The sequence below is a fragment of the Nilaparvata lugens genome, chromosome 3, assembly GCF_014356525.2.
Source record: "Nilaparvata lugens isolate BPH chromosome 3, ASM1435652v1, whole genome shotgun sequence".
Taxonomy (NCBI): domain Eukaryota; kingdom Metazoa; phylum Arthropoda; class Insecta; order Hemiptera; family Delphacidae; genus Nilaparvata; species Nilaparvata lugens.
Window position 1 is genome coordinate 68,654,743 of NC_052506.1, and position 14,203 is coordinate 68,668,945.

Sequence of the window (14,203 nt, forward strand, 5' to 3'; positions counted from 1 at the left end):
TTCATGCATTTAATATTCACTTTCTTTATTTCACACTACAGAGAGACTGTATAATAACACTGTGGCCATTTGTTCTCTCAGCATTTTGATTGCTGGCTAGCTTTTTCAAATCCACCAAACTTTTACCATAATTTAGCCTTCTCAAACAAATGGCCAAATTGTGATTATAGTCTCTTTATTCTATACTAAATCTCTGTTACATTTAGTTCATGTTCTATACAGCTAGTGCTTCTACTAAAACAAAACCAATTTTTACTTTCCTTGCCCTATTACCATAGGTAAGGGAAGTATTGCTTTGCAAAAAAAATTAAGGTACCCCAATTTATGAATTTCTCTATACGTTTCAAGGTTCCCTGAGTCCAAAAAAGTGGTTTTGGGTATTGGTATGTGTGTATGAGTGTCTGTGTACACGATATCTCATCTCCCAATTAACGGAATGACTTGAAATTTGGAACTTAAGGTCTTTACAATATAAGGATCCGACACAAACTATTTCTATCAAATTTAATTCAAAATGACGACTAAAATGGCAAAAATGTTGTCAAAAACAGGGGTTTTCGCGATTTTCTCGTGAACGTCTCTAACGATTCCGATTAAACTCATACCTAAAATAGACATTGTTAAGCTCTATCAACAGCCACAAGTCCCATATCTGTGAAAATTTCAGGAGTTCCGCCTCATCTATGCAAAGTTTGATTTCAGATTCTCAATTATCAGGCTTCAGATACAATTATTTAAACAAAAATTTTCAAGTGGAGAAGATTGAGCATAAAAATCTACAATTAATGTTCAGTAACATTTTCTCATAACATTGAAAATAAGCTCGAAATTCGAAAAAAATTGATTATTCACTTGCAAACTGTTGGCAACTGTTGATTCTATATTTATCATTCACTATGAAGAGATAGCAGACATCATGTGTCTCCAGCGTTATTGTCCTGTCACCAGCTGGCTCAGATCTTTGAATAGTAGACTTGAGATGCGCGTGAACACTACCGTCTGGTAATCATTTTTCATAACGGCAAGGAAAGTTGTGTGAGTGCGCCACTCCAGATTTTTTGAAATGTCAATACTGTATCGCAATTTTTATTGGTATTCCAATTACAGTCAACATTTTTGTTTGAATGTATACATAACTTTTGTATATTCAGTTTTTAAAATTAAAAAGTGGTTGGATGTAGTGTGATAAGCAGTTTATAAAAGTGTTTTACTGTAACATGGTAATGAAAAAATATTTATTTCGTATTTCATTATTCAATATAATATATAATAGTTTTAAGTTCTGTTTCTTACAGACATAAAATATTTTTGAGATTTTAGCTATACAATGGCAGAGTATATTAAATTACCATGGTAATTTGGTTGTAACCATCTCAGTTTTTTAAACAACTTTCATCATAATAACTTTTGTGGATCAAAATTGAAGTAATATGGTTTTTATTGTGTGTTTTTATTTCACCTTACCAATGTACCGCATTGCACGGTAATATTTCTGTTACATGAAATCATATGTAAATAAATGGAAATATGATTTCGTATTTTCATCTCTTTCCAAATGATTTTAGAAATATTATCATGTAATTAATAAGGTACCGGTTAAAAAGTATGGCTAATTCAACGTCTGTTGATAGTTGAAAATAATGGTTACCACGATGTTTTTTCAACTATTATTCAACGTTGAAAATAATGTGGAAACGACGGACATTTTTTCGTGTTTTCAACGTTAAGGTATTACGTGTTTCTAACTTTATTTCAACGTTTCTGTGCTACCTGGGAAAGAATCGAATGCTTAACTAATGGTTGATTATAATGTTCATCAAAACGTTTATTGAAATGTTGACTGTAATGTTTATCAAAACGTTGATATAATGTTTATCAAAACGTTGATATAATGTATCAAAACGTTGATATAATGTTTATCAAAACGTTGATATAATGTTTATCAAAACGTTGATATAATGTTTATCAAAACGTTGATATAACGTTTATTGAAAGTTGACTATAATGTTTATCAAAACGTTGATATAACGTTTATCGAAATGTTGAATACAACGTTTAAATAAATGTTTATTAAACGTAAAGGTCAGTACCAAACTAAAGGTTGAATAAACGTTTAGAAAACGTTATGGCCAACAACATACAACGTTGTCTAAACGTTTCAAATGTTTAAGAGATAACGTTTATTAAACGTTTTATAAACATCAGTGTGCTGTGTGGGTTCTCTCTTTCTTCCTTTGACTCTTTCCAGATTCACGTCTGATCATCTGGACTGATTAATTTTTCATAACTTGGAATTTTGCTTATTGAATCTTAATTTAACGAGGATGATTATAGACCTATTTTAAATTCTTCAAGATTTCAGTTTGTCAAGTTAAAATTAGACCCTTGCGAAGCGCGGGTTAACTGCTTGTATTACATAATAAGTACTTAAGTATGAGTACGTAATTCAATTAATGTAGCCTGAAATCAAACTTTACAAATCACTCATATTCCACTTTTTTTCTAAAAATGGCCTCCTACAAGAAGGTCACGTTAGAAATCTATTAAAATTTTAATATTCTCCAACTGGCACGTCAACCGCTGTATAAGTTGAATAGTACGTGTTTATGACCCATGAATTTTCTAATCGGCTCATCTTAAATAGCATGCTAAGAGTTATTGAGTGCCCTTCAATCAGAATGTCTGCATCTCATTCATCAAGTTCTAGGTGACAGCCCTATAACCCTTGTCTATTCTAGTGATGGCTATAGATAGTTTTACAAGGTATAGCATTACACCTGAAGAACTAGTGATAAGATACAGCAGTTAACGGTTTATTGAACATTGTTTATAAAAAGTTGACTAGCGCTTACGACCTTCACGTGCATGAGTGCTCGGTGTGATCACGGTCCTTTGCATATTATTACATCATGCAATAACAAATCGACCGCTTGACTTTATCTATTGGAGGCCAATGGCAGATGCAAAAGGGAAATGTCTCATTTACGACTTGGAAAGGAAACGGAAATCAGCTACTGTCGAGCAATTTTCAATATTCAAATTGCTGAATATTAGAGTAAGTTATCATTAATCGAGAAGCTGAAATAGGGCATTTCCATTGAGAGCGGATCAGCAGGACAAGTGTTTTGACATAATCATTACTGTTAATGTCACTGACCTTCGGATTGTAATTGGCTACACATGTCTACACAACTTAAAAAACTAGATTCCCGAAAAGAGAGCACTGCAGCTCGTTATCAGTGGTAGCTGCTGCACAACCTTCAACCGAACATTCCAGAAGGAAGTAAATTGTTTTGATAAACGTATCATTTACAACTACCTACATTCTGATTTTGTAAACTTGATACCATAAAAATCATGACATTGGCCCATTATCATTTTCAGAGAGGATAAAATAATTTATACAAGAGAGTCTTTTTCGCCATTTATTGATGTTGCCTATCTCGCAGTCATTGATGAGCATGCCTCACATCAGAGCATTGTTAGAGTTCACGATCCACTTGGTATACAAAGTATCAAAGTCAGAGCTTCTCACTGATAATTCTTGGAATATCTTACTAATAATAAAGATGGAACTGTTTATAAACGAATCGAAATTGTAATCAGGTCATATGTATCAATATTGATCATTTTAAAGATGGGAAGTTTTCCGTTTGAATTCTTCAAAGAAAGGAGTTCGAGTGAATTCAAATACTATTGTAGGTAACTCTTCAGCAACAAAAAACGTGCTGAAACCTCTTTTAGAAGAAGAATGGACCGCCCTTTCAATGTTTCTCGATTCCTTTCGAGTACTCTAATAACAAGGCTTCAATTTCAATGGACATGTTTCAAACAACTGTGAGAAAGGGCCCAAAAGATTTCAAATCTACTGAGGATTAAATAACACATTGAAAAAGCGATCTTGAATCCTCTAAAATGTCTAAGCTTTCTTGCACAACTCTCGTCACTATGTCACACAATTACAATCAGTCATATTTAAGTTATAATCTTACAATTTCGATTTCAATTTACTGTTTTGAAATTATTTTTTCAAATTAATTCAACCCTATTCCAATTATTTGAGTTTAAGCTGAAGATGGATTGTATTTTCTATGGAATTGATTGTCTCCAATGAAAGAATTATTGTAGTCTCCTCAGCAATAAAATGTATAAACAGCATTATCAACTTTAAAGTATGGAGGCTTCCATTTTCTACCAGTTTTTATAATTTTATTTTCTCAATATAAGTAAGGAAATTCAAATATAGAAGTTTTTCAATCGATATGAGAGTTTTCTGTAAGACGTGCGGAAAACTATACGATGGCTCTTTGTTTCTTTGATGAGGCAATTCGCAAGAATCACAGTAGAAAACTCAATCACTGTCATTTACAATTTATTTACGAGTGTGTTCGAGCCTGAATGTGTGCTGTTTATGACGCAGTTATTTGCATTTCACCTTGGAATTCGCAAGTCGAAGATAATGGGTTATTATTGTGATAATTAGCGGTTGTGTTGGACGAATATGTCTTTTCACAAGAAGCCTCATAATACGACACAAATCCAATACGCTACCTACTTCACTTTTCCAAATTGCCGGAAGATTCTCACAGAATAGTCGTTTCTGGGATAGATCGTTAATTTCTTTACAATGTTTTTCCTCATTATTTACAGTAATAATATCATTTTGCTTTCATGTGAAGATTGTGTGAGACAAGGCTATCCTCAAATCAATTAAATTGATCTATACTAATTGAATCTCAAGAAGTGAGACATGAAATAAGTGAATATTTTTTTAAAATTGTAATTTATTTCTATATAACCATACTGACAGAGATTGAAATTTGAGGTGTAAGTTTTCATTCCATTTGTGGGATGAAATTTCATCTCATGAATCAGGAGAATATTCCAATTTAATTTTGTTTGTACAAACTAAGGATTGTGATAATAGGATGATCAACAACTGTTTAAATACAATACTTACTACCAAACATAAACTCATAATCATACCGCACTTCTATCATCCTAGCTTTTGATTTCTCAAACTCAATTACATTAATCAAAATGGCCAAAGGATAGATCATCATTATTCCTTTCACAATGATTCCAAATACAGACAATAACTTACTCTCTCATCTGACTATTTGGCAAGCAATAGTAATTTGTCTGTGATTGCATTGTGAATCACAAAATTACTGTTGTGAATACAATTTTATAGAGGAATCTTCTTACTACTCTTTATCTCCCTAGTTGTAAATCTAAGATCGTGCAACAGGTTTTCATATAGTAATAATAATGGCTACATTAGAGAGTAATGGCTACATAGAGATCTTCTGAAGTTTTGACTCTCATTTCTATCTTGAATTATTTTTCTAAAATATTGAAGATAATTCGATTAAGATTATTTTCATGAAGAGAAGAAACCAAAAAAGATTAGTCACTTGAATTTATTGACTGTTTTCAATCATTCTAGCTTCATTTTCTAGAAAGAAATTGGACATAGAGTCCTAATGTAATAAATGAGTTGAGCCTATTCCTTTTCTTCACTCCTTCACCAAATGATCTCTTTGATCATTATTTTTCTATTACTATTCGAGGTGAATTTGCTGAATAGAAGCGACTTTCACTTCTAGTGCAGCGATTCACGATAGGCCTGTTGCGTCTATATCTATAAATAAACACGTTAGTTATTATCAAATATTCAATCATTGTGAGTTTGCTGTCCTGGGTTCAGGTTATTTTTAAGAAGGAAATTACACAACCACAAAAGAAGGAGGCAGACTGTATTTATTTGGAGGAGTCATTGACCACAGTGTTATGTTATGGAGAAACTGTTCACTGTTCTGTTATCTTTAGTGTTACAATTCAGAGATACTGATCTAGTTTTGAAATATTATATCTAGCTCTAGATAGTGAGTCGGACTAGCCGAATATTTCACGTTTCACGTCTTACCAAAATGAAAGTTCTTCTTTCCTCTTCCATGTCAATATTAAATCAAACTTCCTCACATCATTGTTATCATGACTCACATGACACGATCACTGGACGCTAATGTAGCTTGAAATTAGTAGAATTCGAAGTGGCGTTCACAACAATGTCAGCCCACTTGCGATTATCAAACATTGCTCGTCCTGTCACGCATGCCAAACCATCATCAGGTAGATACGGAAAGGTCAAACTTATTCCGGCACAAGGTTGAAAACATTGAACCGCTAAATTTGATGCACCGACAATGTTTCAATCCTATTAACGACATAAATAATTCTAGAACATCTCTGATAACAGTGTTTAATCTATTTAACAATCGAGCTTGTCTGCTGTATCAATTAGCAGAAGTTAATGATTCAAATCAGTGAATATTCATTCTAAATTCAGAATTCGCTCCATCACTCAAATTAATAGCGTTTTATATAGGTAACAAATCCCTTGCATCTCCCTGCATTTCCAGTGCATCAAGAGTAATGTGTGTCTATTTCTATTATTCTACGATATTCAATAATATATCAGTCTCTTCTCTTTTTTAGTTTAAGATCAAGATTAGATTTTTATCATTCTCAAAATTTTGGCTCATACCAATGTTCGTAGATATCGTCACAATTTTGCATTACTCACAATTATTCTTACATACTAAATACTTACTAGTTGCGGGAATAATCTATTATAAATGTGCCTTAATTTTCAATAACTCTAACAACTTAAACACAATGTATTCGATTTATTATAATTCAAACACAAATACAAATAGTAAATTACGGAAAAGATTCCGTTATCTTTCTCCTTTCAAAGTTACCAAAAAAGCTGAAACTTTACACTATTTTCTCTTCATTTTATTTTGTGTTCAATTTTTTAGTTTTTCGAAATTCAATTTGAACGTGGACTACGACTACGCCCCGTTTCGGAAAGCCAATCTTCTGACTCCAACTATCCAGAATTAGATAATAAGTCCAGAACTTAGCTAAATCCCGAGCTCGGAAACAGGCCCTAAATCAATCAAATGAAGAGTAAACGAAGGAGTACTTAGTATTGACGTGCATAACTCTAAAGGATTCTTAATTAGAATATTCCTGAGAAAATAAAGCTAAATGTTGTCAACAGATATGAAAATTAATAAATGAATCGTATTGAACTTATCATAATAGTGCATACGAATTTTTTCGAAGGAAAATTAATCAACTATATTGATGTTATTTTCTTTGTTGAGAGCAGAGGTGTGCATAAGCAAGGTGCTGTATTTGGTGTTACAGCATGGATCTGATGATGTCGAACAATCGAATGCATACGTCATAATAAGAGTTGAAAGGAACCCGATAATCTTTTTCAGTTTGAGATAATTAGTGGTTTTGTAACAAATAAGTTCAAGAGGCTCTCTATAGAATGTCTTCTTGTGTCGATTGTTTGCGAAAATATTTTTAGTGCCCTAGACTGTAGAATTCTTGAAATGTCAAGTGGAAAAACATGAGCCTATCGTTTTAATCCAGCACTCATAGCAACTGAGCTCTTATCTGTTTACTCATACTCTTGCACTTTTTCAATTTCATTATTGTGGTCTGAATTACGTGGAGAACGTAATAGGTTTTCTCATTGTGGTAGGCAAGACGCAAGATAATAAATACCCTACTTGAGTTGACATAAGTTCACGGCGAAAAATATACTCTATCAAATAATTATCATAGTCCACAGTTGAGCAATGGAAGAAAATACAAGCTAGTTTTGAAAATAGAATGGTTAGGTAGGCTGGCTTCCAAAGTAACGTTTCACATGTCTGAAACGACTGTCAGACGAGCAGTCATGGAACACACGTGACCTGAAAGCACACAATCGTAATGGTGTTCCCAGCAGTTTTCCACCTGCAGACCTACGTCGAAGCAACAAAAACTTGGTTCGAGTTTTCGTCTGACAGTCGTATCGGAAATGTCTGAGTAAGTAGTAAGTTGTAAATGTATCGAAATGTAACCGAATGTATCAACTAATTGAACTGAAGATTGATGTTTCAATTGCATGAGCGGAAATAACTAGAAAATTCATACAGAATGACTATACAGAATCACATACAGAATGGACTATAATAATTATTTGATAGAGTATATTTTTATTTGAATATAATTATTAATATAATCTTTCTGTCCTGTAAAAAATAATTCTTATACAGTATAATTATACTGTATTGTGGGAATCATAATTCAGGACTATTGTGGAAGTAGACTCTATTCTTATATTGTCTAAATTAGGATTGAGTCCAAATCTATTTGCGAGTCCAATAAAAAATATGATTCTCCTCTCATCACATACCAAATTCATATTTAACACCACTTGAGAGAATCCACTATGTTTTAATGAAAGCTACATTTGCAATCACTAGATAAATTCAACCGTAGAGAATTATCAACTTCTTTGAACCCAGTAGTAAATTTCTAATCCTCCAAAACTTGATAGACTGTATAACACAGGAAAACTGAGCACTTCAAATCTAAAATCGAAATTACAACAGCTATTGAACGATACTTTAATAGTCTCAGTCTCAAAATAATCAATTCCGCCAATACTTCTCTTCAAAAACCTCATTCCTTCTCATTTTGAGTTCAATAATCTCCTCTCATGCATAAATTTTCTCATATGAGTTTATTTGTTGGCAGGTGATTATTCTCAGTAGTACCTAAGTCACGCGTGCATCAGGCTACTAGATTTACTACAGAAATTTAGCACGTCAGCTTCTGACTCACTGCACAGTCTAGTGATTTGTCAATTAATTTAAAACAAAAAAACTTTCGTATCCGTCACTTTCCTAACCTCTCTAACTCAATTCAACCTTTATGGAACACACATCTGAAGTCTGCCTAGATTCAACTGTCTCACGCAACTCGTACAGCACTAGATTATTAGTCTGCTGCTGATAAGATTTGTTTATCATTCTAATGAATGATTAAATAATGTGGAACTGTTATTCAACTAATTCATTTCTTAGAACCATTTCCATTTAGTTATTGCAAGATTCGAGAAGCTTCTCGTTTGTTGAAACGATTTTTTTTATGCAACCAATCAAAACTATAAAACAAATTTTGTATTGTCATTGAATAATTTACTCAAAAATATATTTATTCAAACTCAAAAAGTCATTCATAAAGTGATATTTAAATATTTTTTTAAAGTTATGAGACAACGTAGTACATGTTAAGGAATTAATTCTGATTAATATTAATTGTACATGGAACAATGAAACCATGAAAAAGAACTGTGAAACGGAGATTGTAGAAAAATCGTCTCATGTAGGACGTATCAATAAACTGAAATCTGCTTTGTTAGGTCGTGATCGAAATTTTCAAAGAAATATTTGAATCTCAGCACTGATACACGTGAGCACGTGAACATGAATTGAAAACAGAAATTGAAATTGTCAACCACTCTTATTTGTATTTTCAATTTGTGTTTTCATTATGGAAAATTACCACAACATCACACACAACACAACTGTAAGGTGAACATGAATTTATTATTGTGACCAGAGAGAATAGAACTAAATTATTCTTATTTTAAATTATTTCATTCTAAAGTTTCACTCTTTATGTCTTATTTTAGCCATCTTTTCAATACCGTAATCTTTCATCGTCTACAGGTTAACGTTTCAATCAGTATGCTACTATACTTATACTTAAATAATTGTTAACAGGCATTAAGTGATCCGTGAAGATCTCTTATCTATTGTGGGCGTGGCTTATCGTCTACTCTGCGTCCCACACAGCAGTCTACTTCTAGGGTAACTTCCTCCCATATAATTGAATATCATATTCATCATAGTTATTTGGAATTTCCAAATCAAACTCATTATTATACTGTACATAGGAAATTACCTTTTGTTTGTTATCAGCCTTGAATATTCCAAATCTATGGAATCTTCTTTATACATTATCACAACAAAAATTGTAAACGACAACTACAATGTGGTAAATATGTCATTTATAGAATTGTAAACAGTTAATGACACGAGAGAGAGATAAAAGTATTTTAATTATTTTTGAAGTCATGGTAGTATATCTATTCCTGTGTCACTGGTACATGTATGAAGTACATTCAAAATTAGATAGATATATGGATAAACGCCTTTTATTTACAATATAACAAGTGATGTGAGCGAAATTGAGGCAATAAGAGCCCCTTCTTCCACTTAACCCACGAAATTAGCAATTAGAGAGGAACAATAAAACCATGTGTTTGATGGACTTTGATGTGTCATACTATGAATATTATGTGTAAACTGATAATGAATGATTATGGAAGGGCTAAAGAGTCATAATTAATGAGAACATTATAGGATCCTGTCTTTGTCAAGAAATGATATTTTCATAAATCTCCAATATTTAATCAAAGCTATTTGATGAAAGTCATTAATTATTCTTGAAATTCCTTTGAAGGCCTCTCTAGTACATGAGTAACCATGATTGGAAGAGCTTCCAATGCTTCCTCCACCTCACATCTCACAGTCCACCTCACCAAGGTAGACGTATTACAGCACATAAGTGTAATATCAATTGGGGTGGAAATTGAATTTTTTCATAAGAAATTTATACATAATTTCCGAATGCACAGTTTTTGATTATCCAAAATAACAATTCTATATAGGTATCCATCCATTCTATCAGATTCAAAGATTCACTGATGAGAAATAGTTACTGATTGAAGTACATGAATTATTCTGGTGATTCTTGAGAGTCATACCATAGAGAAACAATAGCTTGATCCCATGGTATAAGGCGTTTATGTCGCAACTTTTACTGTTCAACTCAAGTCGATTACTATCTATTATTGTAGATTTTTACTGTTTTGTTGGGGTGAGAGTGTATGAACGGCACAATATGAGAGACTACCATCGTCACATACCTTTTTGGGAAAGGAATACGTGGACTATCGGCTTGAGATAACAGTAAAAGTTGTGACATAAACGCCCTATACCATGGGATATCTATTCAAGATATTGTTTCTCTATGGTCATACGTACATGATTTATAAATCTGAAGTGGAAATCAAATTACTCATCTCTAACTAAGCAGGAGGTTTTGTATTTCCAAATAAATTTCTAGGTAGCAGCTTCATCGAGTTGAAAATCTCATTTCAGGAAGGTACAGTTGGTCGTTCTTTTCCCTTGAATTTCGCATTTGAATTATAATTATGTTGAAAAAAGTTTAATTCATAGTAACTGTATTTTCACATTGGTTTAGATTTTTCCAGCAATCATTATTATGAAAATTTGAGGTTTTTGTGACTTTTGTAAGGAATTTTTTGTGCTCTCTTGGTGATTCTCAAAGGTGATAGTCAATTTCAAAAATACTCAATTTGGGATGAATTGTAAAGTGAGGATAGAAATTATTACTTGTTTCATATTCATATTTTCATGAGTTTATAGTCCACTACCATTCATTATCATAAAAGTCTTATTCTAAAATTTTGTTCAACAATTGTTTCCAGGTAATAACTATTGAGAAGTCTCACCTCAGAAAGAGACAGTTATTCGATTCGGGCGCAATGCAGTCAGTAATCATCTATTGTTAATGAGGCTGTTGGTGAAGGTAGACTGGAGCAGCCGGAGAACTATCGTTTCATTCACACCGAACACTGATAATTGCGCGCGACTTCAGTTACAAACAACGCGACTGTAGTTGAACTAGTAACTAGATTGTTGTGTTGACGGCCGCGAGGTAACTAACGTCGCTTTGCTTTGCTAACTGCTATCAGGTAGCGAGTGCAATCCCCCCCCTCTCCCCGTCCGTCAACCACCTGACTGACGGCCGCCCGCCCGCGGCGCTTCGCGAGTTCGCGAGTGACAACGAGACAACAATAGTGAAAGGAGGCTGAAGACGCGACGAGGCCATTGAGGAGTGTGTAATCGAAGCGTGCAGGAGGCGGGCGTTCAGCGTTTTCCATAATACTGGTAATAAACAAATACTACCGTCTTCCCTTCACTCTGGTTGACTGATGCTGTAGGCACCATCGATCATCTAGGCTATTTCCCATAAAACCCTCCACTGTAGTGTGATTCACTCCAAACTGACTATATTCCTTATGAATAACATCTATGCTTCTCATGCAACCAATGATGACAGTTTGAAGTGTTAGGATTGAGTTAAAAATAGGTTAAACTTTCAGCATTTTTTTTTTCAATAAAATCTATGCTTCTCACTCAAACCAGTGCTGTCACTCAAGCATGAGCAACGGTGAGAGTACTTGCAGCATGTAAGTAGTTCCCCAGATTGCATCAGATTCAGATCGTTCTACAAACACCCCATTTATTTATTCTTTCATAGAATCAACGAAATAAGAAACAAGAAAAATTATTTTTCCCTATTTTAATAAATTGATCAAATGTAGGTTATGTAAATATTCTTGATTCTTCAACTATTCCACTGAAAATCCTCTTCTTCATCGTTGATCTAGTTCAAGGACTGAAAACTGTAAACATTGTGAATCTTGAAGAATTTTTAGATAAGTCAAAGAAGTACAAAACAGATAAAAGGAAGATTGATTGTCATGCAGAGTCGAGTGCAAATAATGGAAAATGAATTTAGTAACTATGGAATATTTGTTCAAATGAAGATTAAACAGAATCAATTTCTGTTATCGATTATAAGAGATGACTTTTTTAATGCAAACAGTGTCTACCAAATAACATCGTACATGGGAAATTAGATGTGAACAATCTTAACACTATCATATAACAGTACTGTATAATATTAGAACCTTGATACTTGATCTGGAAATGGTGTCGTTTCCAATATGTGGCCTGTTCCAACACAAAATGTCCATTAATCTTATTGTCAGAACTGTATTTTGACGTAGCTTCACTACTGAACTGTATTAAATTTTCTCTTCTTCAAAGTACCCTTACCCTGCTTGACATATTTTGTTTGCTGTCAAGTCTATTTCCACAAAGAAATTTTCCTGAACTCGGATGCTACATCTCCCAATTTTACATTTTTTAAAATTGCCCACCTAAGCCTTTGCTTGAGTAATGAGATGAGATAATCAAACAGCCATTCAAGTCTTATATAAAAAATTGCGAATTTTTCAGCCATAGTTGAAGAGTTCATTGATCCTTCTCCAATTCATCTTTATGATTGGGTAACCACGAGTTGCCCCAGAGTCGGCTTTTGAAAGCAACGGTGCATAAATCACTTTCTTTACAGCAAAAATGCAAAATGCAACTACAACTCCAAAGAATAACTTTCGAATAACTCCAAAATATTATCGCTGCCGTGTGCAGTGATATAAAGGAATGGTAGAAAGTAATTATAATAAATTTAATAAGTTTTAAATTTAGAAATTTATTCATGGCAGAGAGATTTATGATGGATATAAGAAATGAGTGCTAATTTTTTCACCCTTTTCCTTACTCCTAACCCAAGCCCCTAAGCGTAGTGTACCTACTGAACAAGTTACATTAATCAGAATCTGGAGAAGCAAGAAAGCACAAACGTCTATTGCATTTCGTAATTTCCGCTTGAAGTGGGTGCATAAAGCGTACTTAACAACAAGTTACATTAATCAGAATAAGGAGAAGCAAGAAGGCACAAAAATGTATTGCATTTTGTAATTCCCGCTTTAATCGGGTGCATAAATATTGTAATTTGAGGAAATCCGTAATATATTGAAGTTGGCTAGGTACTAGCTATGGCTACTTAAGTGGCTATTGGCATTCATTCAGTTCACTAATAATGGAAACAATTCTTAGGGCCGGTTTCCGAGCTCGGAATTTAGCTAAACAGCCGGAGCCAGAAAATTGTCTTTTCCTACAGTTACCTTGGAAAGTGACCATTTCTGCACTGATTACAGAACGCAGAGAATCACTTTTCTGCTCTAGTGCGCAAAGTATTACTTTGCGTACTCTTAATACTTAGCGTATTATCTTGCAGCCATCCCAATCAGCTGTTGACATTGTTGGCTATATTTCAAATGCGAATTTATTTTATCTACATTTTTTCTGATTTTCAAATGAATGAAAACGAGAACTCATTAAATTATACATTTTGAATATTATTCATTATTTCAAATAATATTTTTTTCATTCATAAATTGATTGGTTGCAAAATTATTTAGAAATTTAGATTCACTCAAAATTATTCAGATTAATTTAGTTTTTAATTTGAATAAATTATCGATTTTTAATTTTCAATTGGATTATCAAGTTCAAAATAAATTAAAGAAGTTATTAATAACAAAATTATACAGACAAACATTTGA

General features: G+C 33.1%; 1 protein-coding gene across 1 annotated transcript in view; it reads right to left on the reverse strand.

Annotated features, from left to right (window-relative positions):
• Window positions 1-11,688, reverse strand: part of LOC111043716 (proton-coupled amino acid transporter-like protein pathetic) — a 50,673-nt gene extending 38,985 nt beyond the window's left edge. The window contains exon 1 of the mRNA XM_022328747.2: window positions 11,459-11,688. The gene's annotated coding sequence lies outside the window, so the exon portion shown is untranslated. The remainder of the gene's footprint in view (window positions 1-11,458) is intronic.
• Window positions 11,689-14,203: the final 2,515 nt, after the last annotated feature.